At 40.3% G+C, this 24,909-nt stretch overlaps 1 protein-coding gene across 1 annotated transcript in view; it reads right to left on the reverse strand.

The window, feature by feature from the left end:
• The window catches only part of PACRG (parkin coregulated), a 718,380-nt gene that overhangs the window by 70,840 nt on the left and 622,631 nt on the right, over window positions 1–24,909 (reverse strand). The gene's annotated exons all lie outside the window — the stretch shown is intronic.

Genomic DNA, 24,909 nt, shown 5'->3' on the forward strand with positions numbered 1-24,909 from the left:
TTTGGTTGCTCAACTTCCAAATCTCAGGTCTCCCCTATACTCAACTCAGCAATATTACAGTGCCTGCATGCTTCCTAAATATGTCCAGATGGGTGAAACATATTGAGATGGGGCCATGAAAATTTTTACATCACTTCCGGTGACCGCAGTTCCACCCGGTGGAATACACGCATGCTTCTGGTCTCGAAGTTGCAGAAGCTGGGTAGTGTGGAAATTTCTGGAGTCTCTGGGTGCCAGATGAAGGCAATCTAATATAGATGAGAGGAGTATAGGGGAGACTTGAGAGTTGGAGAGTGAAATTAGGCAACAGAAGTTTCAAGTTCACATTACGCTTATTGATCCTTTACATACGTAAAGGGTCTGAGTCATCTGGTGAGTGCTTTGTCTCAAAGGGCACGAGTGGTGACACTTGACATACATCTTTATGAAGATTGAGCACACAGATCTGCACAGAGTGGAGAGTGGACTGTTCTACATACCACTTACTTATGTGAATGACTGTTGTCATACTTATTCATTTATTTATTTGGTCTCTGCGTTAATGGGCACTTGTCACATTTGTAGTATATGGGCACATATAAATGATTTATGTGTTTATTTATAGTCCAACTCTGTTTTGGTTTAATGTGATAATACAATATATTTTTTGGCTAACACTGGTACTTTGACTGTCAGCCTGGTCACATATATTTTATTTTTATTTTTTTACACAGAAGTTTTTATTTGTGCGCGGTCTATTTATATTTTGTTTGTATAAAATATCTATACAATTCATCTTTAACACTAACTTGATGTATACCTTAAAATATATTTAAAATTCACACTTCACATAAATCAGTAGCCGTTACTTGGGCTTTACAATATCAAACTATTATTCTGGGTAAAAGGCAACACTCTGTTAATAAAAACTACTCTTGAACCACCTCATATGGCCTGAGGCCTAGACAAAGCTCATCTGCACACTAGATGCATTGTGGGTGTTATATGTAGTTAGACAAAAGAGAGTGAATTGCTTTCACTCAGACAGATCTAAGAAAACAAAATGAACATAGCTAAATCGCTGCATAATGTTACTAAGCAAACCATGATTAGGCATCACGCAAATACAGTATGGGGGTTATTTACTAAAGGGAAATCCACTTTGCACTGAAAGTTCACTTGGAAGTAAAGTCGCTGTAGATCAGAAGGTTATGTGCAAGGAAAATAAACAGCATTTTAGCTTGCACATGATTGGATGATAAAATCAAGCAGAGCTGCCACTCATTTCAGACCTACCCCTTAGATTGAGAGCGACTGCACTTCCAAGTGCACTTTCAATACACTTGCAGTGCAAAGAGGATTTGCCTTCGTAAACAACCCCCTATATGTCTGTCTCTGAGCAAAAACACACACACACACACACACACAAAAATACTGCACTACCCTTTTATCTACCAAAGAACCATACTTATCATATATTAAGGTTAATATATCAGCACCAAAAACACGAACCCATAGTATGAAATTTTAAAACTCTAAGCCCTAATGCAGTGATGGTGAACTTTGGCACCCCAGATGTTTTGGAACTATAGTTTCCATGATCCTCCACTACACTGCAGAGTGCATGAGCATCATGGGAAATCACTGCCCTAATGTATTTGTATTAATTAATACATTTATTAATTAGGATTGCCTACATTTATTAACCACTTGACCACTGGGCACTTAAACACCCTTAATAACCAGACCAATTTTCAGCTTTCGGTGCTCTCGCATTTTGAATGACAATTACTCAGTCATGCAACACTGGACCTATATGAAAATGTTGTCCTTTTTTTCACACAAATAGAGCTTTCTTTTGGTGGTATTTAATCACCGCTGGGTTTTTTATTTTTTGTGCTATAAAAGAAAAAATACCAAAAATTCTGTAAAAAAATGAATTTTTCTTTGTTTCTGTTAGAAAATTTAGCAGATTAGTAATTTTTTCTTCATACATTTTGGCCAAAATTTATACCACTACATATCTTTGGTAAAAATAAGTACAAATTGGTGGATATTATTTGGTCTTTGTGAAAGTTATAGAGTCCACAAGCTATGGTGCCAATATCTGAAAATTGATCACACCTGAAGTACTGACGGCCTATTTCAATTCTTGAGACCCTAACATGCCAGAAAAGTACAAATACCCCCCAAATGACCCCTTTTTGGAAAGAAGACATTCCAAGGTATTTAGTAAGAGGCATGATGAGTTTTTTGAAGTTGTCATTTTTTCCCACAATTCTTTGCAAAATCAAGATTCTTTTTACTTTTTTTTTTTTTTTCACAAAATTGTCATATTATCAGGTTATTTCTCACACACAGCATATGCATACCACAAATTACACCCCAAAACACATTCTGCTATTACTCCCGAGTATGGCGATACCACATGTGTGAGACTTTTACACAGTGTGGCCACATACAGAGGCCCAACATGCATGGAGCGCCATCAGGTGTTCTGGAGCACCCAGGACAATTCTGACATTTCTCTCCTACATGTAAAAATCATCATTTATTTGCTAGAAAATTACATAGAACTCCAAAACATTATATATGTTTTTTTAGCAAACACCCTGGAGAATACAATGGTGGTCTTTGCAACTTTTTATCTCGCACGGTATTTGCGCAGTAATTTTTCGAATGCTTTTTTTTGGAAAAAAAACAGTTTTGTGCTTAAAAAAAAAAAAAACACAGTAAAGTTAGCCCAATTTTTGCATAATGTGAAAGATGAAGTTACGCTGAGTAAATAGATACCTAATATGTCACTCTTCAAAATTGCACACGCTCGTGGAATGGCGCCAAACGTCGCTACTTAAAAATCCCCATAGGCGACGATTTACATTTTTTTTACTGGTTATATGTTTTGAGTTACAGAGGAGGTCTAGGGCTAGAATTATTGCTCTCGCTCTAACGTTCGCAGCGATACCTCACATGTGTGGTTTGAACACCGTTTTCATATGTGGGCGGGACTTACGTATGCGTTCGCTTCTGCATGCGAGCACATGGGGACAGGGGTGCTTTAAAAAAAAACATTTTTTTTATTGTTCATTTTACTTTATTTATTTTAGTTTGACATTTTTTTCCCCAAAAATATTTTTTTTGATCACTTTTATTCCTATTACAAGGAATGTAAACATCCCTTGTAATAGGAATATGGCATGACAGGTCCTCTTTACAGTGAGATGTGGGGTCAATAAGACCCCGCATCTCACCTCTAAGCTGGGAAGCCTGAAAAAAAAAAAAAAGATTCTGGCTTTGATCGTATTAGCGATTCGGTAGAAGCACCGGAGGGCGTTGGGAGGGGGGGGATGTCTATGGCTGGGTATTGCAGGGTATCACCGACTATGGCTGGGTATCTCAGAGTATGGCTGGGTATCTCAGAGTATGGCGTTGCAGAGCATTGCAGGGTATTGGCGGGTGTTGCAGAGCAATGCAGAGTGTTGCAGGGTATTGGCGGGTGTTGCAGAGCATTGCAGAGTGTTGCAGGGTATTGGCGGGTGTTGCGGAGTGTTGCAGGGTGTTGCAGGGTGTTGCAGAGTATTGCAGAGTGTTGCAGGGTATTGCAGGGTATTGCGGAGTGTTGCAGAGTGTTGCAGAGTGTTGCAGAGTGTTGCAAGGTGTTGCAGAGTGTTGCAGGGTGTTGCAGGGTGTTGCAGAGTGTTGCAGAGTGTTGCAGGGCATTGCGGAGTGTTGCAGGGCATTGCGGAGTGTTGCAGGGCATTGCGGAGTGTTGCAGGGCATTGCAGAGTGTTGCAGGGCATTGCAGAGTGTTGCAGGGCATTGCAGAGTAATGGCAGGGCATTGCAGAGTAATGGCAGGGTATTGCAGAGTAATGGCAGGGTATTGCAGAGTAATGCAGAGTAATGGCAGGGTATTGCAGAGTAATGCAGGGAATCGAGGGGTTAATTTTCGGTGAGCAGCGATGTGGGCACTGCAGATGCAGCCCACATCGCTGCTGACACCGATCTCTTCCCCCTCCGCTGTACCGATCGGTACAGAGAGGGGGAGGGAGGAACCGGCGTCATAACATGACGCCGGCTTGTTTACAAGTGATCACTCCGTCATTTGACGGAGCGATCACGTGGTAAACGGGCGCGATGAGCGGCCGTTTACCGTGATTCGTGATGCGCCGGGTCCACTGGACCCAGCGGTCACGGATGCTCTCGTGTGCGCGCCCCAGGGGGCGCGCGAGAGCAGAATTCTGGGAGGCCGTTAATTAACGGCCTCTCAGAGTTAAACAACCGCCCTGAAGCCGTTAATCGGCAATGGGCGGTTGTTAAGTGGTTAATAAAGACAAAAGTAAAATGTTTTTTACTAGGCCCTTTGTTGCTGCATTGCGCTTAGTGAACTTGATATACAGATGTAAAAAAAAGCTGGACACCTATAAAAAGAACTCTATAAAAAAAGAACTGACAAACTACAGAATGAAAATAGTGATTCCCACTGTGTCCAGGTCAAGCACTTCCCAAACCATTTCTGCCATTTCTATAAAGTGCAGTAAACGTTCTGTATGGGTACACTTAACCAGAATCCCTGTGATTGAGCTACACATAGAGAAAAAAGTAATGCTCTTTCATTTCAACTTTGCACATTTAAGCTGTTTTGTATTTAACAGCAGTGATGATTTCCCTCCAAGAGGAACAAAAAGGCGCTACCTAGTATTACCTCCTTCCTCTTTACATTTAGTTAGCATGACAAAAATCCTTAATGTTTCCATTTCATAAAAGATTCTCTAGACTGCATTTTTCTAAACAGAAGAGAATTGTGTATTTGATACCTTTCTCTCTCTCTTTTTATATCTTTACACATAGATTTTAAAGGCTACGTTCACTTATTTTTTTTCTAAATTCCAGCTCCCCTATGTACCTTTATACCATTTATATACTATTTTTGCAGAAATAAAAAATCTTTCTATTTGTCCTATACCAGCCATTACCTCAGTGTCAATGCTTGTTGTATGAAAAAAAAATCTTTATTACTTCCTGGACAGACCTTAGGGTGTGAAAACTGTTAGGACACAGGAAGGAGTTCACCCACTGACCTCATTAACACATGCTGCATCTGCCCTTCCCCCTTCTCCTCCAGGAGATTGCTCCCACCCACCTCTGTAGGTGCCTGTTTTTTTTTTCCAATGCAATCAGCGATCACCGTTATCACTAAATACACAGCCAGTAATTTTTTTTGACCTTTCCTTCATCTTGCATAGAGCATTCATTTGGCAGAGTGTGCAGGAGCTGAGTGGTCACATACCAGCCTATGTGGATCAGAGATTTAGTACTCAAAACAGGAGAAGCATGTTGTGGGTTCTGTAAAGCTCACCATACACTATACAGTCTGATTATCCAATCTTCTTTAGATCTACTATCATTTATGTAGTGCAAAGGCCTGTCTGATTGGATACAGAGCAATTGGATAGATGGTGTGTCCTCCTATTATATAGATTTGGTAAATCTAAAGGAGATTGTACAATCAGATTGTATTGTGTATGGTCATCTTTATACATCTAAAATTAACTAGTTGCACTTTTGGTGCCATTAATCCATAATGGCAGACCGAAAGCATAAGCAAGCCCACATTTTTTGCGACAAACACAGTAAAAACATACAATAAAATGTGCAACATGGCTAAATGTTCCATGAGCCACTTTGCCACAAGAACCTACACATTATATATATATATATATATATATATATATATATATATATAAAATCTATCTTTCCATCTATCTATATAGATATAGATATAGATATAGATATAGATATATATATATATATATATATATATATATATACATACACACACACACACTGATGCAGGAAGCAATATACATTGGCCTGGAAGTGAATCGTCTCTTCCTCAGAGAACAGTGAGCAAGGCATGGTGCATGGTGGTGGGAAGAAATTAGCAGAAATATAAGCAACTTCCTGGAGGGGCATGATGTCATGCGACAGGAAGTGAAGCCAATTTTCAGAATAGGGACACAAAGCCCAAACTAAAAAAAGACAAGCAGGAGTTCTAACACTTGGTTTGCCTCAAATGACCACATATAGAATAGGATTGTCTTGAGCTAGATTTTAGCTCAGTGCTCTAAATCAGTGGTTCTCAACCCTGTCCTCAAGTACTCCCAACAGGCCATGTTTGCAGGTTTTCCTTCATCTTGCACAGGTGCTTTGTATCACAGTCAATGGCTTGGTATTTTGGACAGCTATTTTAACTAAGATAAATTCCCAAACATGTCCTGTCGGGGGTACTTGAGAACTGAGGCTGAGAACCACTGCATTAAAATGGAAAATTGAATACTTACCTCGCTGTAATTTTTCTAAAAGCTACTTTCCTGGTGCCTATCCATGGCAGCATACACACAATTCAAGCATGTGCTACCATGAAGGCACCAGGAAAGTAGCTTTTCGAAAAATTACACCTTTTTTTGTTTTGACATGCCAATCAGCTTAGTTAAGCTGCAGCTGGGAAATCTGTTGAAATCTGTTGAAAATTGGTTGGGGGGGGGGGGGGGGTGTAAAATGCATTACTTGGATTGAGCATGCACTGGCAAAAAAACACATAAAACATAAAAACTTGCTACAAATTTTGTTGGTCAACAAAACAGGACTTGGAAAAGAGCAAGGAAAGCAAAAAACACATGTATGTTAATTTGAGACACTAACAGAATATGGTATTGAGGTCTGACCATTTTGCAGAGGAAATTAAAAGGAGTTAATAGGACTGTGCCTACAAATGGACAGTCTCTTAAGGATTTAAACATTCATTAGTCACAACATCTTGAGGAAGATTATGCAAAATAATGCAGCACAGACAATTAAATCAAAGTGAAACTAACAACCTACAAACAGCAAACACTGACAACATCAAAAATATTACACACACACTTGCCTCTTTTTAGGGCAAGGTAAAGATTGCTATCTGCAAGCTTTATATAATACGGGTTTGTATGCTAATGAGGCAAATGAAAACACATGCATAGTCCATGAAACACACAAAATGCAAGTTCCAATGTAAAGACAGAACTTCAAAGTGGGTACACCTGTTAATGATATCCTTAAAGTACTAACCCAAAAAACAAAGTCTGAGCATGTCCAGAAAAATCCAAGTGCTGTTCACACAAAAAAAAAAACAAAGTCCCTAAGCATGCCCAGAACAACCCAAATGCTTTTTCACACACCAAAAGCAACACATTAGAGAGGAGCCAGGTGTCACTGTCGTCACTTCCGGTTGCGGCCAAGAACGTAAGTTTGTTTGTTTGTACACTCACGATTTTGTCTACTTAAATGTAAGCATGGATTTATTTAATTAAAGTCTAGTTTTTATTTACTACCCATTGGAGGCCCCCCTTTCTTCTTATCTCATACATGCTTATTGCTGACGATACTTTTAATATTGACAGGCTGGACATACGAGGAGCAAAGCAGGATTGTGATTGCTACCAGTGTCTATACAGCATCATATAGCCCTTAGTGGTCTTGTATTGAGGTGAGAGGCTGGGGGAAATAAGGGGTGCACAATTGGAGCACTGAAGTGTCGATTATCGGTGGACTGTCACAGTTTGGAGTTGCTTACACCTTTGCTTCATTGCATGGACGTTGTGGACTTTCACTGTTGGACATATTTAATTTTTTGTACTTTACTTGTTCGTAAATGGGGGATTCAAGCTCTGTTACCAGCACAGCGTTTTGTAAAAATATGAAAATGTGCGTTGCGTCTCACCATGCACTTCTACTGATGGCGCACGGCTTCCATTAATCACCCCCTTAGCATTTAAGTTATTTTAAAGGGAATATATATATATATATATATATATATATATATATATATATATATATATATATTTTTTTTTTGTTTGTTTGTTTCTTTTAGATAAACATATAAAAAAAATCTGCTCTTTACATATGCAGTTTCTACTTTCCTGCTTTGCAGTGCTACACAATGGTTGTGCCTTACCACTCCATGTCACACTGAAATTCTATCAGGTTGATTTAGCAAAGCGATGGAGCCTCTCTTGTTAGCTTTGTTAATAAGGTGAAGCTGTTTTAGCTTCAATCATCCAATTATGTGCATAAATCCTATTTTTTCATTATTGCTCTTTTTCATGACTAAATATTTCATGCAAACACGGCTTAACTTTATTCATTATGCTAAATTAACAGTCTCTATATCTTTATTACACCAACTAGTTGTGTCAGCAACCACAATGTTAAAGCAGAGCTCCACCCAGAAGGGGAAGCTCCACTTGTTTGCACCCCTCCCCTCCAAGCGTCTCTGCTTCAAAGCACCCACCCATCCCCATGTTAAGGGAATGTGGCCTGGTATGGTTCATGAGGGGGGCACTCGCTCACCCCCCCGTTCATGAACTGCTGAGATGCATGCTTGCATAGGGGTTTGGTATAGATTTTGAGGGGATCCCACGCAATAAATAAAAAAAAATCCATACCAGACCCACACCGTTTTTTTAACATTTTGCTATTGCCTGCAATGGTATTGTATTGCCAGAAATGTAAATGTGATTTGACTTGTTTTTTGTTTTTTTTTAAATGTCAGTTTTGCTGCAGTAGGTTCTATCCATGATACAGATGCATCACTTTACAAGTAAACTAAGGGAGAGCCACTATATTTAAAGGATTTTTTTTGTTTTTAGTGTTTCACATTTAGCATCATTAAAACCACTGCTCCTGTAAAAGCGATCTTTTAAAAAAAAAAATTTGCATTGATAAATGTCCACCAGGGCAGTACTCAGACTCCCATAACCTTTTTATGGCAAATAGCTCACATGTAAGCCTTTAAAATGGGGACAATTGATTTTTTAAGTTTGGTTCCCATAGACTTTAATAGGGTTCACCGTTCAGGTCAGAACTTTTTCTCTGTTCGGGAGTTCTGGTGCAAACTGAACAATGAGGTGTTTGGCCCATCTCTAATGGAGGTAAGAACCTCTGACTTTTCTCTGACTTTCCATATACACGTACCTGTTCTGTGTCTCCCAGTATTGACCCAAATGGGTCAGCAGATGACCAATGCAACAGACATTTAAAAGGAGGTTAGCAAAGGTAAGGCTGGGAACACACCAACAGGTTTTTAGTTTTTTTTTTATCATTCATCCCAGTAGGCTAAACAAAACAAAAAAAACTGAGAAGTCACTGTAATAACACAAGCGCTGTTAGTGTGGCAAACTCCACCACTGTGCCTTTGTGTTCTAACAGGGAGACTGCCCCACCCTTGCCCACCAGAATCGGCTGCAAGTGCTGATCCGATGCCAATTGGATGCTGGTTTTTCAGCATGCCCTTTCAACAGAAGCTGGTTATAGGAACAGACAGCTGTACACACAGGCTGAAAGTCGTCTGGTTCCTACCAAAATGACCATTTTCAGCCTGTGTGTACCAAGCCTAAATGTATAATGACAGCTTTACTTTAGGATTATACAGTATCTCACAAAAGTGAGTACAGGCCTCACATTTTTGTAAATATTTATTATATCTTTTCATGTGACAACACTGAAGAAATGACACTTTGCTACAATGTAAAAGTGAGTGCACAGCTTGTATAACAGTGTAAATTTGCTGTCCCCTCAAAATACCTCAACACAGTTATTAATGTCTAAATCACTGGCAACAATGTGAGGGGTGTACTCACTTTTGTGAGATACTGTATGTGGTTGAGAAATAATTCTATCAATATTTTCTAGTGAGGTGGCCACACACATCCTGATATAGGCCCAATTTGAGCTTAACCTGCAGTAATCAAATGAGAATTGTGAGCACTGCTTGCTATTTCTTTTAGTTAGGCTACTGTCACACTGGAGCAGGGATTTGTTAGCAGTAAAGCGCCGCTAGTTTTAGCGCCTCTTTACCGTAGTTTTAGCGGGGTGCTTTTAACCAATGTTAGCAGTTGAAGAAAGGGTTAAAAATGCCTGTTTTGAGGCAAATCCAAAGTGAAGAGGGGCAACTGTCACAACAGCCATTGATATTGGTCAAACATCTCCATATCCAAAAAACATGTATGGCCACTCTAACATATGAGATACATTTGAAATTCCACATACATTACACAAAAGCTCACCTGTTTTCTCCACCCCTGAACCTACATTTTTTTTTTTTATCACTTTTGTTTTAAGTATATAGTAGATTTAGAGTTAAATAAAATGCCTTACAGCAAAGTTTCATCTTTTAAATGTATACTGAGAAAAACTATTATGTTTCTATTTTGTTTAAGGCTGTTTATTACAAATTTAGGCCGGCAATTATCAGTGTTCCCAATTATCTTGGTAAGACAATTATACTGTAATGAATAGAAAAACAATAACCTATACTGAAAGAATAGTTAGGATCAGCAATTTAGCTGCACAAAAAACATTAAATGACCATGAAAGATAAAAAAAAGCTACGGAAAATTTACAAATAAATATGCAGCATTATCAAGAGTCAGAAACATGTATTTATTAGATAATGCTGTGATTCATTAAAACACCTTTTCAGTACACATCAAACTTATTGTCATGCATTTGCAGAGCACAGTAAAAATAAGGGGAAAAAAAATTCACAAACAGAAAACCGCTGAAATAAGTTTTTTTCATTTTTTTCTAAGGTTAAAAACATTCCATAAATGATAGCTGTCATAAGTGATATACGCACTGATCCCCCCCCCCCCCCCCCCTCGGAAAATGTTAGCTGCTTGACTGCTCAGGTATTTATAGCATATCTAAATCCAAAAGACAAACATTTAATATATTGCAGCTGATCAGTCCTTAGATGTGGTGGCTGCAATCCCTAACTATTTTCCTTTATTTCCACCCAGTGATTCCACCAGTAACATACTATACTTCCGTGACAATGCACACCCACTGTACTGTGTCTAAGGAGGAGTAGAGTTTTCAGGATTAAGGAAAACATCCTCCTCTCTGCTATTCCATAAAATAGGGGGATCTGTTTTGTAGTCCGGTGAGATTGCTGAAAACAAAGCTAACTAATAAGAGAGCAGCAGCGTTTACAAAAAGTTACAAACTCCTTGGATTTCTCATAGGATCAACTGGTATTTTTGCACTTATTCAACAGATATAACAAAACCCTGTTTGCCTATTTAATAGACCAAATGGGGGGGGGGGGGGGGGGGATAAGACATATACTTTAACTTTTTCTTAGTGGTTCACCTAAAACAAGCATGTAGCTATAAAGTTAGGATATTGTCAGAAGGCCTTATCTGCATTATTGTTCCAAGAGGGTGACTTACCAAGTATTGAAGGGGGAGGGTTTACAAACCAGCCAAACAAGATTTTTTTTTAAACAACAGCGATGCTACTTGTTTCCATTATTATATTTAACAAATTTTCACTTAACTTAGTTTCAATGTTTTACACAATCTAGGCTGGGTTCACATATATGTGAATTGAATGCGTTTTTAACCACATCCAGTTTGCATAATGAGTGAATGTGACTGGCTTTTAATGAAGCCGGTTCACACATGCCCAGGGCAGCTGTTGTGCAGTTTTGAAAAGGGTCCTGTGCGTTTTTGGGTCTGGTTTAGGTGTGAATTCAGGCAAAAATTTGATTGCACCAGCCTCTGGACTGAAAACCACAGCCAGACATGTGTGAACCCAGCCTAAAGATGCTATACATGTTCTGATTTTTAAAAGAAAAAAATTTCCCAAAGATCCACATAGACATTAGATTATTAAAATATATGGGAACAAGCACTACACGGATCGTTATCTGATTCTAAGCTTGCCAGGATCTGGTGGCATTCAGAAAAATATGGCATCCTCAGTACCTTAAGGTTTTGCTATCTTGAAAGAAAATCATACTTTTCTCACAAATGTCCTTCAAATAAGTTCTAAAAGTGCTGGGGGAATTTACCTTACACCCATATATATATATATATATATATATATATATATATATATATATATATATATATATATATATATATATATATACCTTAGTATGATGCGGGCATGAATCTCTGCATGCCATATGCCAAAAAAAGAGATTGGAAATCCTTATGTCATTGTTTTTCTCCATATAAGTCAGCAAGAATAATTTCTGCTGAACAATTGCCTCAGCTTTCTCCATGGTTTCCAACTGGTCACCTAATGCAAGCAATGGTGTTAGGTATGTATTGGCCAACATTTGTGGCATGATAAACCTGCTCTTTAATGTATAAAGCCAGCTTAATTTTCTGATAACCAGATATATACTGCCAATGGTTTCCCCTCCTATGTGTTATCTGAATACATCCTAAAAAAAAATCCAAAAATCCATAGCAGGGCAACTGGTGTTGCCTTGCTTTCTGTATTATCCAGAACTTAAGAAGAACTTCCTGACAAGTTTGTGTATATTAGCTCATGTGGCCAAGCCTGTTAAAGACCAGGTCATGTTAAAAATGTGTGAATGATAGGAAACATTGGTTGACTTCCCCATGAAAGATTAGCTTTAAACTGGTTGGAATTTTCAGGTATTAACAGATGGCAGTCTCATTGCTACAAACTGGCAAATGAATACTCCTAAACACATGGCATGGAAACATTTGTGCCCACACCAAAGGTATACAGTGTGTATATATATATATATATAGTAAATGTGTGTGTAAATCAAGAAAATGGAGAAAAATTGTGACAAAAGTATAATTTTCTTTCAAGATAGCACAACCCCTGTAGTTATTCAAGATACTGATAATGCCATATTTTTCTCAATGTCACCAGATCCTGCCAAGTTTAGAATCAGATAATGAACAGCTAAGGTGCAGTGATTGCTCCTGACAATGCTTTATACATTGGGGTTGACTATTAAAGAAATAAAGGTAGTTAACTTTGCAAAGTGCATGTTATATATTTTGGACCTGTGTTCACTTAGAAAAAACAACATTGTGCAAAGAATATAAAAGAGAAAAACAAAAAAAAAAAAAAACAGGATTTTTGCTAGCGTGTGATGGAGTAAACCTAGCTTCACTTTTTTACGAACGTCTATTTTAACGGTGAATATATTCTTTGCTAGGTAAACAGCTTCTTTCGCTTTGGTAAATCAATCATGCGTGATCTATTAGTATTCTTTGGATTCGTCTCATTTTAATTTTCCACTCATTCTTTTTTTTCCCATATTGTGCCATGCTTCTATCTTCAAATTCTGCAAACAAGTAGCTGAGAATGGCTGTATTAATAGGAAACTTAGGTCTGTTTGGTTAAACGAGGATTTAGGGGCTTTTTAAAACCTTTACCTTCTATGCTAAAACTTCTCTTTTCAATGCTAAGAATGTCAATAGTTTAACGGCACACATTTAATCATTTCCTTACTTGCACTTCTGTTTACAATCTGATCTTTATACAACTAAATAAATGCTTTCCTGTTCTGAAATAATGCAAAACCCCACTAAATCAAACTGGCACACTGTTTCTAAGACAATTATGTTTAAAACAAGCTATCAAAAAAAGTGATGTTCAATTCTGTAGCAATTTGCAATTCATGATTGGGACCAATTTGAATGTTGGTTTGGATCTGAACTAATTTCAGCAAGAAATGAAACCTTTTCCCAGAGTCTTGGCAGGCGTCCATTCTCTGAGAAGCAATTACACAATAAAGAAAGTTACAAAGTAATTGAAGGCTGCATAGGTTGCAGATGTAAATGGAAGACCACATTTTGCCACTGTATTAAATATTTAGGAATTATATCAGTTATGATTATATTGCAAAACACTTATTTAAAAAATGGGTAAGGGGGCTGCTAATCAATACACATGTAGTGTGGGTTTTTGTTGTTCACACCATGGTCATTGAGCTGTGTTTCTGTGCACACCACCACACATGTATGGCGTGAACAGGCCACATAGAAACAATTGTTTATATCTTTATTGCATATTGCTTAATATGTATTGACCACACTAAGCATGCATATCAATGGATTTACCTGCAGAGTGTTTCTGCAAGAAAATATAGATCTATTGCTTTTTGTTTCCTTGGGATTCATACTTTTTTTCCTTTACAGGACTGAGCTCTTATTAATAGCCACAATATTGAAGATAATCTCTAATGAGCAGGGGACTGTGATACCACATTTTGTAAAGCACTGCGCAAACTGCTATATAAATAGTGTAAAATAATATTAATAATAATAATATTGCTGGGAGGTAATCATCATCTTTGCTGTTGACAGATCACTGTGATTAGCCAGATGGATTACAAAACTAAGTTGTCTCTGAAGCAAAAATAAGAAAACTAATCCAATGTAGCACTGTTTCACAGTGTGTATACATGTAGTGAAAGTATTATTTTTAAGAATGCAATGAGAGAGCTAGAGTCAAGATGAAAGTTAAGGTTACGGCTAAAGCTAAGGTTAAATAAGTCAATATAATTTTGGCATCACTGTAATTTTAAAGAGGAAACTTTACCCATAACAACTTGATAAAAAATATTGTTCTTTAGCAAGGAACATAGATTCCACATTAATAATTATGCTACCAAATGACTGTGTGCTGTAAATTGCCTCCAGCATTGCTCCTGTTTCTACTTGCTGGAGGCTGCCATTTTTCTGAAGCCCAGAGCCCCTAAACAGCATATTTAAATCATAAAGCAGAACTAAACCCATCGATTTAACAGTTTCAAAAAACAGTTGCATTCATGAAATGCCAGGATTGCTAACTGTCACATTAGCTTGTGTCCATACTGTCAAACCATCAAATGGCTGGCGTCCTAAATTATCACATGCAGCACCATGGAAGTTCCTTGGGGACTTCAACATCCCTAGTAATACTAATGCCGTGTACACACGATCAAACAATCCGGTGGAAAAGTCTGGACTCCTCCGCCATATTCTTGTAGCTCTTTTACTAGCGGAGGAGCCCGGCATTCTTCCTCGCCGCCGGCCTCTTCTTTCGACTTCGGGGGTCTTGTCCCCCTCTTCGGTTCTCCTGCCAGGCCACCGCGCCTTCTTATAGCTCTTTTACAGGCGGTGGTCCGGCAGGAGAACCGAAGAGGGGGACAAGACCCCCGAAGTCGAAAGAAGAGGCCGGCGGCGAGGAAGAATGCCTGGCTCCTCCGCTAGTAAAAGAGCTACAAGAATATGGCGGAGGAGTCCGGCGAGAAGACCCCCGAAGACGGAAGACCCCCGGAGCTGTGCAATAAAGTATTTTATCTCGTGTGTTGTGTTTTTTTTGTACTTTTATTTTACAGGTGAATGGGTAGGGGTACATTGTACCCCATACTCATTCACATAGGGTGGGGGGGCCGGTATCCGGGGGACCCCCTTATTAAAGGGGGCTCCCGGATTCCGATAAGCCCCCCGCCCGCAGACCCCGACAACCAACGGCCAGGGTTGTCGGGAAGAGGCCCTTGTCCTCATCAACATGGGGACAAGGTGCTTTGGGGTACCAAGGCACCCCCCATGTTGAGGGCACGCGGCCTGGTACGGCTCATTCACCCATTCACCTGTAAAATAAAAGTACAAAAAAACACAACACACGAGATAAAATACTTTATTGCACAGCTCCGGGGGTCTTCCGTCTTCGGGGGTCTTCTCGCCGGACTCCTCCGCTATCTTCTTGTAGCTCTTTTACTAGCGGAGGAGCCCGGCATTCTTCTTCGTCGCCGCGGCCTCTTCTTCCGACTTCGGGGGTCTTGTCCCCCTCTTCGGTTCTTCTGCCGGGCCACCGCGCCTTCTTATAGCTCTTTTACAGGCGGTGGCCCGGTCCTCTTTCGCCGCCGCCGCCCGTTCTTCTTCTTCTTCTTTTTCTCCAGGAGATGTTGACTCGACGATCTCTCCGGCCGCAATGCCAGGGACGCGCTGCGCTGCCACTTATATAGGGGCAAGGGGCGGTGTCACATGGGTTTATGTCACATGGGTTGGTCACATGGGTTGATGTCACATGGCGACAGTCCCAGCATCCTCCGGGACTGTGACATCGTAAGGGGGCGGGGTCACCATGTGACACCAACCCATGTGACATAAACCCATGTGACACCGCCCCTTGTCCCTATATAAGTGGCAGCGCAGCGCGTCCCTGGCATTGCGGCCGGAGAGATCGTCGAGTCAACATCTCCTGGAGAAGAAGAAGAAGAAGAAGAAGAACGGGCGGCGGCGACAGAAGACCGCCGCCTGTAAAAGAGCTATAAGAAGGTGCAGTGGCCCGGCAGAAGAACCGAAGAGGGGGACAAGACCGCCGAAGTCGGAAGAAGAGGCCGCGGCGACGAAGAAGAATGCCGGGCTCCTCCGCTAGTAAAAGAGCTACAAGAAGATAGCGGAGGAGTCCGGCGAGAAGACCCCCGAAGACGGAAGACCCCCGGAGCTGTGCAATAAAGTATTTTATCTCGTGTGTTGTGTTTTTTTTGTACTTTTATTTTACAGGTGAATGGGTAGGGGTACATTGTACCCCATACTCATTCACATAGGGTGGGGGGCCGGTATCCGGGGGCCCCCTTATTAAAGGGGGCTCCCGGATTCCGATAAGCCCCCCGCCCGCAGACCCCAACAACCTACGGCCAGGGTTGTCGGGAAGAGGCCCTTGTCCTCATCAACATGGGGACAAGGTGCTTTGGGGTGGGGGGCCGCGCGGCCCCCCTTCCCTAAGGCACCCCCCATGTTGAGGGCACGTGGCCTGGTACGGCTCAGGAGGGGGGGCGCTCGCTCGCCCCCCCTTTCCTGGCTGGCTGGGTAGCGTGCTCGGACAAGGGTCTGATGTGGTCTTGGGGGGGACCCCCACGCCGATTTTTTTCGGCATTGGGGTTCCCCTTTAAGTCCATACCAGGAGGCGGGGCCAGCGACGTCTCCTTCGCGGGCCCCGCCTACCTGGAGACGCGCTCGAAATGAGCGGACTTTCCTCTGCGTGTGTGGGCGAGTCCGTTCATTTCAAAAGTAGGGCGGATAGTACGGCGGACTTAGTACGCCGTATTAGTCCGCTCAAAAAGTGCCGTGTGTGGGCAAGTAGCCCGTTCGGAAAGTCCGAAGGACAGTCTGGCGGGAAGTCCGCCAGACTAAGTACGTCGGACATACCGCTACGTGTGTACGCGGCTTAACATTCCTGCAACTTCCAAACTTCTCAGTCTAACCACCTCCTTTGACCTGAAGCAATGGATACATGCTCCTACTCACTCTGAAGGCAATACCCTTGACCTCATCTTCTCCCACCTATGCACTCCATCTGATCACTACCTTATTAACTTCACTCTCTCCCTCTCCTCTGCCTCCTGACCCTGCATACACCCATAGAAATATTCGCTATCTCAACCCTTCTCTTCTCTACTCTGCGACTGACCACCTCTATGACAAAATTGCTCCTCTGTCCTGCACCAATTTAGCTACTTCTGTCTACAACACTTGACTCCTAGCCTCACTGGACACACTTCCCCCCCCTCACTACACACAGAATCAGGCCCCGTCCCCTTCAACCCTGGCAGACAGATGATACTTGAAGTCCGAAAAAACACAGCCGTGCTCTTGAGCGCCTGTGGTGTAAGACGAAGTCCGATAAAGATTTCAGCCAGTATAAATCTGCCCTCCAAAAATACAATTCAGGCCTCCTCACTGCCAAGCAGACCTATTTTATTACTCACATTACAAAATTATCATCCCGTCCCTGTCAACTCTTCTCTACCTTCAATTTTCTACTTCATCCTCCATCCGCCAGCTCACTCACTGCCCAGGAGATCGACAATCTCTTCAAACAGAAGATTGATACAGATTGATACAATTTTGCGAGGAGATCTCTACTGTTCAGATACCCTCCATGCTTTACACTTCATGTCCACAGGTACAATCATTACTTCCCTCTTTCAACCCCACCACTATAGACGAGGTTGCTAAATTACTTGCTAATGTCCATTTTACCATCTGCCTTCTGGATCCTGTTCCCTCGCAAATGCTACATTTACCCTCTAGCTCTATTCTACACTCTCTAACCCATATACTCAATCTCTCCCTCTCTTCTTGCATCTTCACCAACCCTTTAAAACATGCACTTGTCAGCCCCATACTTAAAAAACCCTCACTGGGCCCATCCAATCTTAACAACCTATGCCCCATGTCCTTGCTCCCCTTTTTACATAATCCTTGAACGGTCTAGTTTACAACCGACTGAGTGTCCACCTTGCTGATAATAGCCTTCTTGATCCCCTTCAGTCTGGATTTCATCCTCAACATTCCACAGAAACTGTTCTCCTAAAAATAACAAACGATCTACTAACGGCCAAAACTAAGGGACACTATTCTGTACTCCTACTCCTGGACCTCTCTGCTTTCTTTGATGCGGTTGAGCACCCCCTCCTTCTCAAAAAACTCCATGCCTTTGGTCTCTGTGATTGTACTCTTTGCTAGTTCTCTACCTACTTATTTAACCGCACCTTTAGCGTTACCTACAATTCTACTTCCTCTCATCTCCCTTTCTCTGTTGGGGTCCCCCAAGGTTCTGTCCTTGGGCCTCTCCTATTTTCAATCTACACCTCCTCCCTGGGTCAGCTGATAGCCTCCCAAGTCTTCCAATACCCTCTCCACTGACGACACCCCTCAACACACTCCTTCAGTCTCCTCACATATCAGAAATATCAGTCTGGATGTCGCACCACTTCCTCAAACTTAATCTATCCAAAAACAAACTTATAATTTTTCCTCCCCCATGTGCTACTTTCCCTGATCTCTCTGTCAAAATTGATGGCACAACTATCAGCCCATCCCTACATGCCAAGGTCCCAGGAGTAGTCCTGGACTCTGAACTCTCCTTTAAGCCGCACGTCCAATCACTGTCCAAATCTTGCTGCCTCAACCTCTCGAACATCTAGTATACGCCCCTTTCTAATCAATGAAACAACAAAGCTTTTAATTCACTCTCTGGTTATCTCTCGCATCGATTACTGCAACTCCCTCCTCATTGGCCTGCATCTGCATACTCCATCCCCCTTCAGTACATCATGAATTCTGCTGCCAGACTCATCCACCTTACCAACCGCTCTGTCTCTGCTACTCTGTTAAACTCTCCACTGGCTTTCGCTCACCTAATGAAATTAAATTCAAAATACTAACAACTACCAACCTAATCATTCTCTTCCTTCTCAAGTCCTCCTGCTCTCTAGCTCACTCATCACCTCCTCCCATGTTTCCAGAACTTTTCCAGAGCCTCTCCAAGCCTATGGAGCTCCTTACCCCAATCTGTCCATTTATCTACCACTCTATTGGCATTTAGACAATCCCTGAAAACCCTCCTCTTCAGAGAAGCCTATCCCAACCACACTTAACAACTGTATTTTCATTTTGTCCATCTGATCATCCCCCAGAGCTACTACCCTTTGTTCCACTTGACCCTCCCTTCCCGGATGTTGTAAAGTGCAAACACAAACTGTTGGCGCTATATAAATCCTGTATAATAATAATAATAATAATACAGGATAGGAGGGTTTAATTCCACTCTAAGCTTGTCAGCAGATCAGCCTCTAAAAACTAGGCAGTGCTTAAAAATGCCTAAAAATGCAGAGCAACTGAGCGTGTGCAGAGCAGGGCAAGACAGTGTATTACAGAACTTAATTTTCTGACCCACTTTAAATATGTTGAAAACTGAACAGGATTTCAAATCTTTTGACAAGTATTTAGCAGTTTACTCAGAGTTCAGCTTTAATGTTCTTCTTATTTTCCCTGTTTACTTGATAACATTCACATATTTTTCTATTTAAAAGCCTGTAATAAATAAAATGTTTATTACTTCAAATTGTTGGCATTGCAGATGCACTTAAATAGGTCTTTTAAATGAAAAAACTCTGAATATATAATTACAGTAGTTCAAAATGAATAATCCCAATGATCCATTCTATGTGTTAAGACACTGAACAATCTGTTCAGCATGCAAAAAAATAAAAATGATAATGGCATATAAGAAACACAGAAGCAGAATCTGCATTCTAAAAACTACTGGCTTTTTGTGACTCCAGAAGAAAACCATGCTATCAAATAGCTAATTTTGTTGGGACAGAAAGCAGGTGGCTTTCTGAGAGATCTCATTTTATATTTGATATTGGTAAGGGAATCAAATTGTTCACTGCATTGATTGTGAATGAGAAACTGTTAAACACAGGTCAGAGGTGGTTATGGATAATAAGTGTACAGATGCTTTAAACCAGTTGTGAGGTGATGGTTCTAAGAAACCAAGTTACAGTTCAAGGGCAGAATATAGGCACAGCTAAACAATTTTATTTTACATTAGATTATGCAACACATTTATACTTGCAGTATCTTCCAGGGAAATGGTCTATAGAAGGTTGTGCTATGTGCTCATGGTAATCGAATAGTGAAACGCTTTCAATTAAAACTTTTCTGCACAAATATTTATCCTAGGTTTCCTATCTACACTGTATGTTTAGAATTGAAAAAAACAAAAACTAAATATATACTATATTTTTCGGGCCATAAGACACACTTTTTCCCCCCAAAAAATGGGGGAAAATGTCTCTGTGTCTTATAGTGCAAATATACAACAGGCATCACACCCCCACCGCTGCCAGCACCACCCCCCGCCGCAGTCGCCATACTAGTATTGGAAGACAAACATCTCAGGCCCACGCCCAGCACTGGGCGATCTCCCGGCTGGGCCTGACACCTGCTGAGAAGACAGAGCAGCCCAAGCAATGGCCCAGATCAGGCTGCAATAATGGCAATAGTCAGGCTGCATTTATGGCAATGGTCAGGCTGCATTTATTGCAATGGTCTGGCTGCATTTCTTTGACACAGGTCAGGCTCCATTTCATGGGCACTGGTAAATATTTTAGTACACCATTTGGTTCAGAATATTTGTTTTCTTGTTTTCCTCATCTAAAACCTATGTTTTAAGGTGCATCTTATGGTCAGGTGCATCTTATGGAGCAGAAAATATGGCATACAGTATTTGCAACATATATATATATATATATATTTTAAATAAGAGACTAATATAACCATATAAAGGCACACACTTCTTCTGGTATATAGACCAGACATAAATTTAAGGAGACACCACACAGACTCAGATCATGAGTGAAAAGCTGGGGAACGAGATACATTATCCTTGACTGGGTTGAACTTATACAATGTTCCAAAATACCAAAATATATTTAAAAAAAACGAATTCCGCTGATACAAGGTTCACTCCCTTCAACGTAACGATAATTGACATCTTGATGTTCATGGCCTATAAGTCTCAACGTTAATATACCCTGTCAAATGCCATTTGATTTGTATCATGTGTTTCTGTTATATTCTTCATTTGCTTGTTCTCTTTTACTTCTAATAATAAAAACTTTATGGAAGAAAAAAATAAAAAAGAGGCTAACACCAATAAGTTAGGACTAGAGTTAAACTGGTCATGTATTGGATTGAACTTTGGTGGGTCCAGTAGGAACCAGCCGAGTTTTGGTGCATGTAATCGACGGTAGTCGATCATTAGATGGACACTTCTGTATGGACCTAAAAAGTGCTCACAGGTGGCCAAGTCTGTACGGACCTCATATGTCTCTCTCATATAAGCTTATGGTCACTTCAAGGCGTCAGGCTGGAGATTGCGGTGGGGGTGCAGTGCGGGTGGGACTGAAGTTGTGGCTTGGGGGGGTTTGTTATAAATGTGTATACCAAACCCCCTGTGCAATGAATATAGGCAGTGATTGCTGCTATATCCACTGACCAACTGATCCATGAGTGTTACAATGTATCCAATTGTCATTTAATTTCATGAATGGAAAGGGCCTATCTTCAGTCCCTCTATCTGTCTCAAAAAATAAATATGGGGGGTCTGTTTAGACCTCTTATATCTCACCAAAGACCCCCAATAAAATAATTAAAAAATGTAAAAAAACAAAAACACAAACATAGTAAGACCCCCCAGGTCCGTCCACACTCACCCACACTCACCCCCCCTCCCCCTATGGTGACAGACCCCCTCCCTCCAATCACCCCTCCATGATAACGGCCCCTACCCCTCCACGGCTTCCTCAGCTTCTCCTTCCGGTCAACCTGATCTGTCCTGATTGGCCAGGAGCAGAAGACAATAGTGAATATTAATTCGCTATTGTCAGAAGTTAGCGGGTTCAGGGTGTAGTGCTCTGCTCCCTGATTCCAACCTTTTAGGATATTTACATTTTTTTGCATATGTTCGATTTTCACCATTTTGCAAAAAGGCGCAATGTAAAAATTTGCATTTCTTGTTATTTATTAACTCCATACAGGTTAAGCTCTTATATTTAAAATTTTATATATGAATTTAGCAGGAATTTTGTAAATTTAGCTGTGTTTTTATCTGCTAATGATGGTTTTAGTGTATTTTTTGCGTATATATTAGTTTGATAAACATTTGTGCAAATACCGGGGGGTCTAAAAAATCAGTAGCATCTTCTTTTTATTCTAGAGGTCATATGCTTGTGTAAGGGAAAAATTAAAACCTTCAGATTTTTTGAGAAATTTGGATATTTACATTTTTGTGTACATTCGATTTTCACCATTTTGCAAAAAGGCAAAATGTAAAAATTGCAAATATTTGTTATTTATTAACTCAATACAGGTTAAGCTTTTATATTTAGTAAGAATTTTGTGAAATTTGCTGTGTATTTACCTGCTAATCATGATTTTAGTGGATGTTTAGTAAAAATATTGTTTTGATAAACATTTGCGCAAACATTGTGGGACCTTAGAAATCAGTAATACCTTCTTTTTATTCTACTGGCCATGTGCTTTCAGAAAATAGAAGGTGTGGGGGTCTTTTACAAATAATGAAAGCTATAAGTGAAAAGTAAAAGAGCAAAGGAAAAATTGCAAAAATGGTCTGGCCACCATGTTCCTATTACTAGCAAAATTGTTCCCTGCAACAGGTGTAGTTAAAATTTCAACATGCTCCAAACATAAGTATAACTTACATTGACTTAAAACACATACCATGTAATTTATTTTTTTACTTCCCATCCTCTCCCCTTCAAGGGAAAAAAAACGGAGGATGGCAGGAATAACAAAGACATAAAAACATAAAAAGGGAAGAAAAATCTAAAAATTAGGGGGTGGGGGGGGGGGGAGGAAGGGAAAAGAAAAAAGGAAAAAGAAATGGGAGAAACCTATGAAAAATTAAGTAAAGCTGTCAATGGGCTAAAAGAAAAAATTAATCTTAGCTGATATGTCATACTCTGATTCACTATTCACAGGAGTCTGAGATTATTTCATAGTATACTGTAACATAGTAGTCTTAAATTCAAACCATTTTCCCCATGCCCTAAGATATTTCCTGGTTAGACCTTTATTCCTACAAGTTAATTCTTCCATTAGATAGATCACATTGACTCTTCGTAGACACTGCGAAATAGTAGGTATAGATCGATTTCCCCAATTTTAATGGGATCAGAGATTTACCTTTGTTTAATAGATAGGACCTATTGCTTCATTCGTACAGTAAAACAGAAATGTCAATGGCTCAGGTCTAATTATTCTCCCCTGTACCAAAGAGATCAACTTCGCCACCTCCTCTCAAAACGGGCGGATCTTAGGGCAAGACCACCATATATGCCCATGTGTAGCTTTCACATTCTCTCCAGCACAGGGTAAATTCAACGTGAACATTGCGTGCAATTTTACTGGTGTGTAATGCCTTTGAATAAGAAGTTTAAAATTTACCTCCTCCATTCTGCACGAAGTGATGGACATATAAGAGAGTTGTATGACCATACCTTTTTGTTTATCTGTAAGCCTAATTTGTAAGACGTTTCCCAACAGCCTATATAATATGGCTATCCCCGATTTTGCAAGGTCAGCAAAGCTTTATAAAAAAATTTAACTACAGTGCTGTGGTGGATCCTTATATTGCATAATTGCTTCAATAGGGTTCAGTTCTTTTAGAGAGCAAATAGGTTGCAGGAATAAATAAATCGAGATAACTATACGTATCTCCACTTATCCATAAATATTGGCTGATCTACTCTGCACATGGGCCTTAATTGTTTAATCTTTGAATACCTCATCACTTGATGTATTAATGGTATAGATTCTGGGAACCATGATTCAAAACCTTTATCTAAGACCCCTGGCATAACATATTCATGTTTCAGCAAGGGCATTATTGGGGCGTTATATTACCAGCAATATTGGCTGTGTAGAGAGCCCCATAGTGCCAAAGTATATCTAGTCAGTGTAGATATTGTGGAAGCTAACCCTTTCAGTGGTCGTGGTATCTATGGTACTACTGATAAGTCTGTGTCTACCAGTGCCATTTCAAGTTCAACCCAAAGTTTAGTCTTTCTAGCATATTTCTAATCTACCATACATGTCAATACAATTGCTTGGTAGTACAATTTAGAATTTGGTAAGGCCAGTCCCCCCATTTTTTTTTTTTTTTTGGTCCGGTATAGGGTATCTTGAGATATTCTACAATAATGCCCCTTCCAAATATAGTGTGCAATAGTAGACTGTAGCATCAAAAAAACACAGTGGCACCAGCACAGTGTAGCATACATTATTGACATCCATCAGATGGAACTTGGTGACATAATAATGCAATTCCATGCATGTTGACAATTGTATGCAAATGCATTGCATGCTCACTGGGCACCTTATGGATGAAGGAGAAAGATGTGAGCAGCTACAGAAGCTTCTGAGAAATATGGCATTAGTAGTTATGGCTTGAAAAGGGAGAGCAGGGAGCTCTCATTGGTGGAGGTCATATGCAAGTAGGTTTGCTAGCTTACACCTCACCCACCCATCCAGTTTCGCTTTAAATATAGATTGGTCGCAACCTGAAATAAGGCTGCTTGCGTGTTTTATGTATCAATATTGTGTGCATTAGAAAACCTTGCTAAAGATTTCATGGCACTCAAAATGAGACCAGAGAAACATAGCATACAGTGTGTGTGGAGAATATAAATAGGCCACTTTATGAAATATCTTTTCACAGTGCTAAAATTAAAGATGACTTTTCCACA

This window comes from Lithobates pipiens, unplaced genomic scaffold (assembly GCF_037356315.1).
Source record: "Lithobates pipiens isolate NorthernLeopardFrog02 unplaced genomic scaffold, aLitPip1_a1.2 Scaffold_18, whole genome shotgun sequence".
NCBI lineage: Eukaryota > Metazoa > Chordata > Amphibia > Anura > Ranidae > Lithobates > Lithobates pipiens.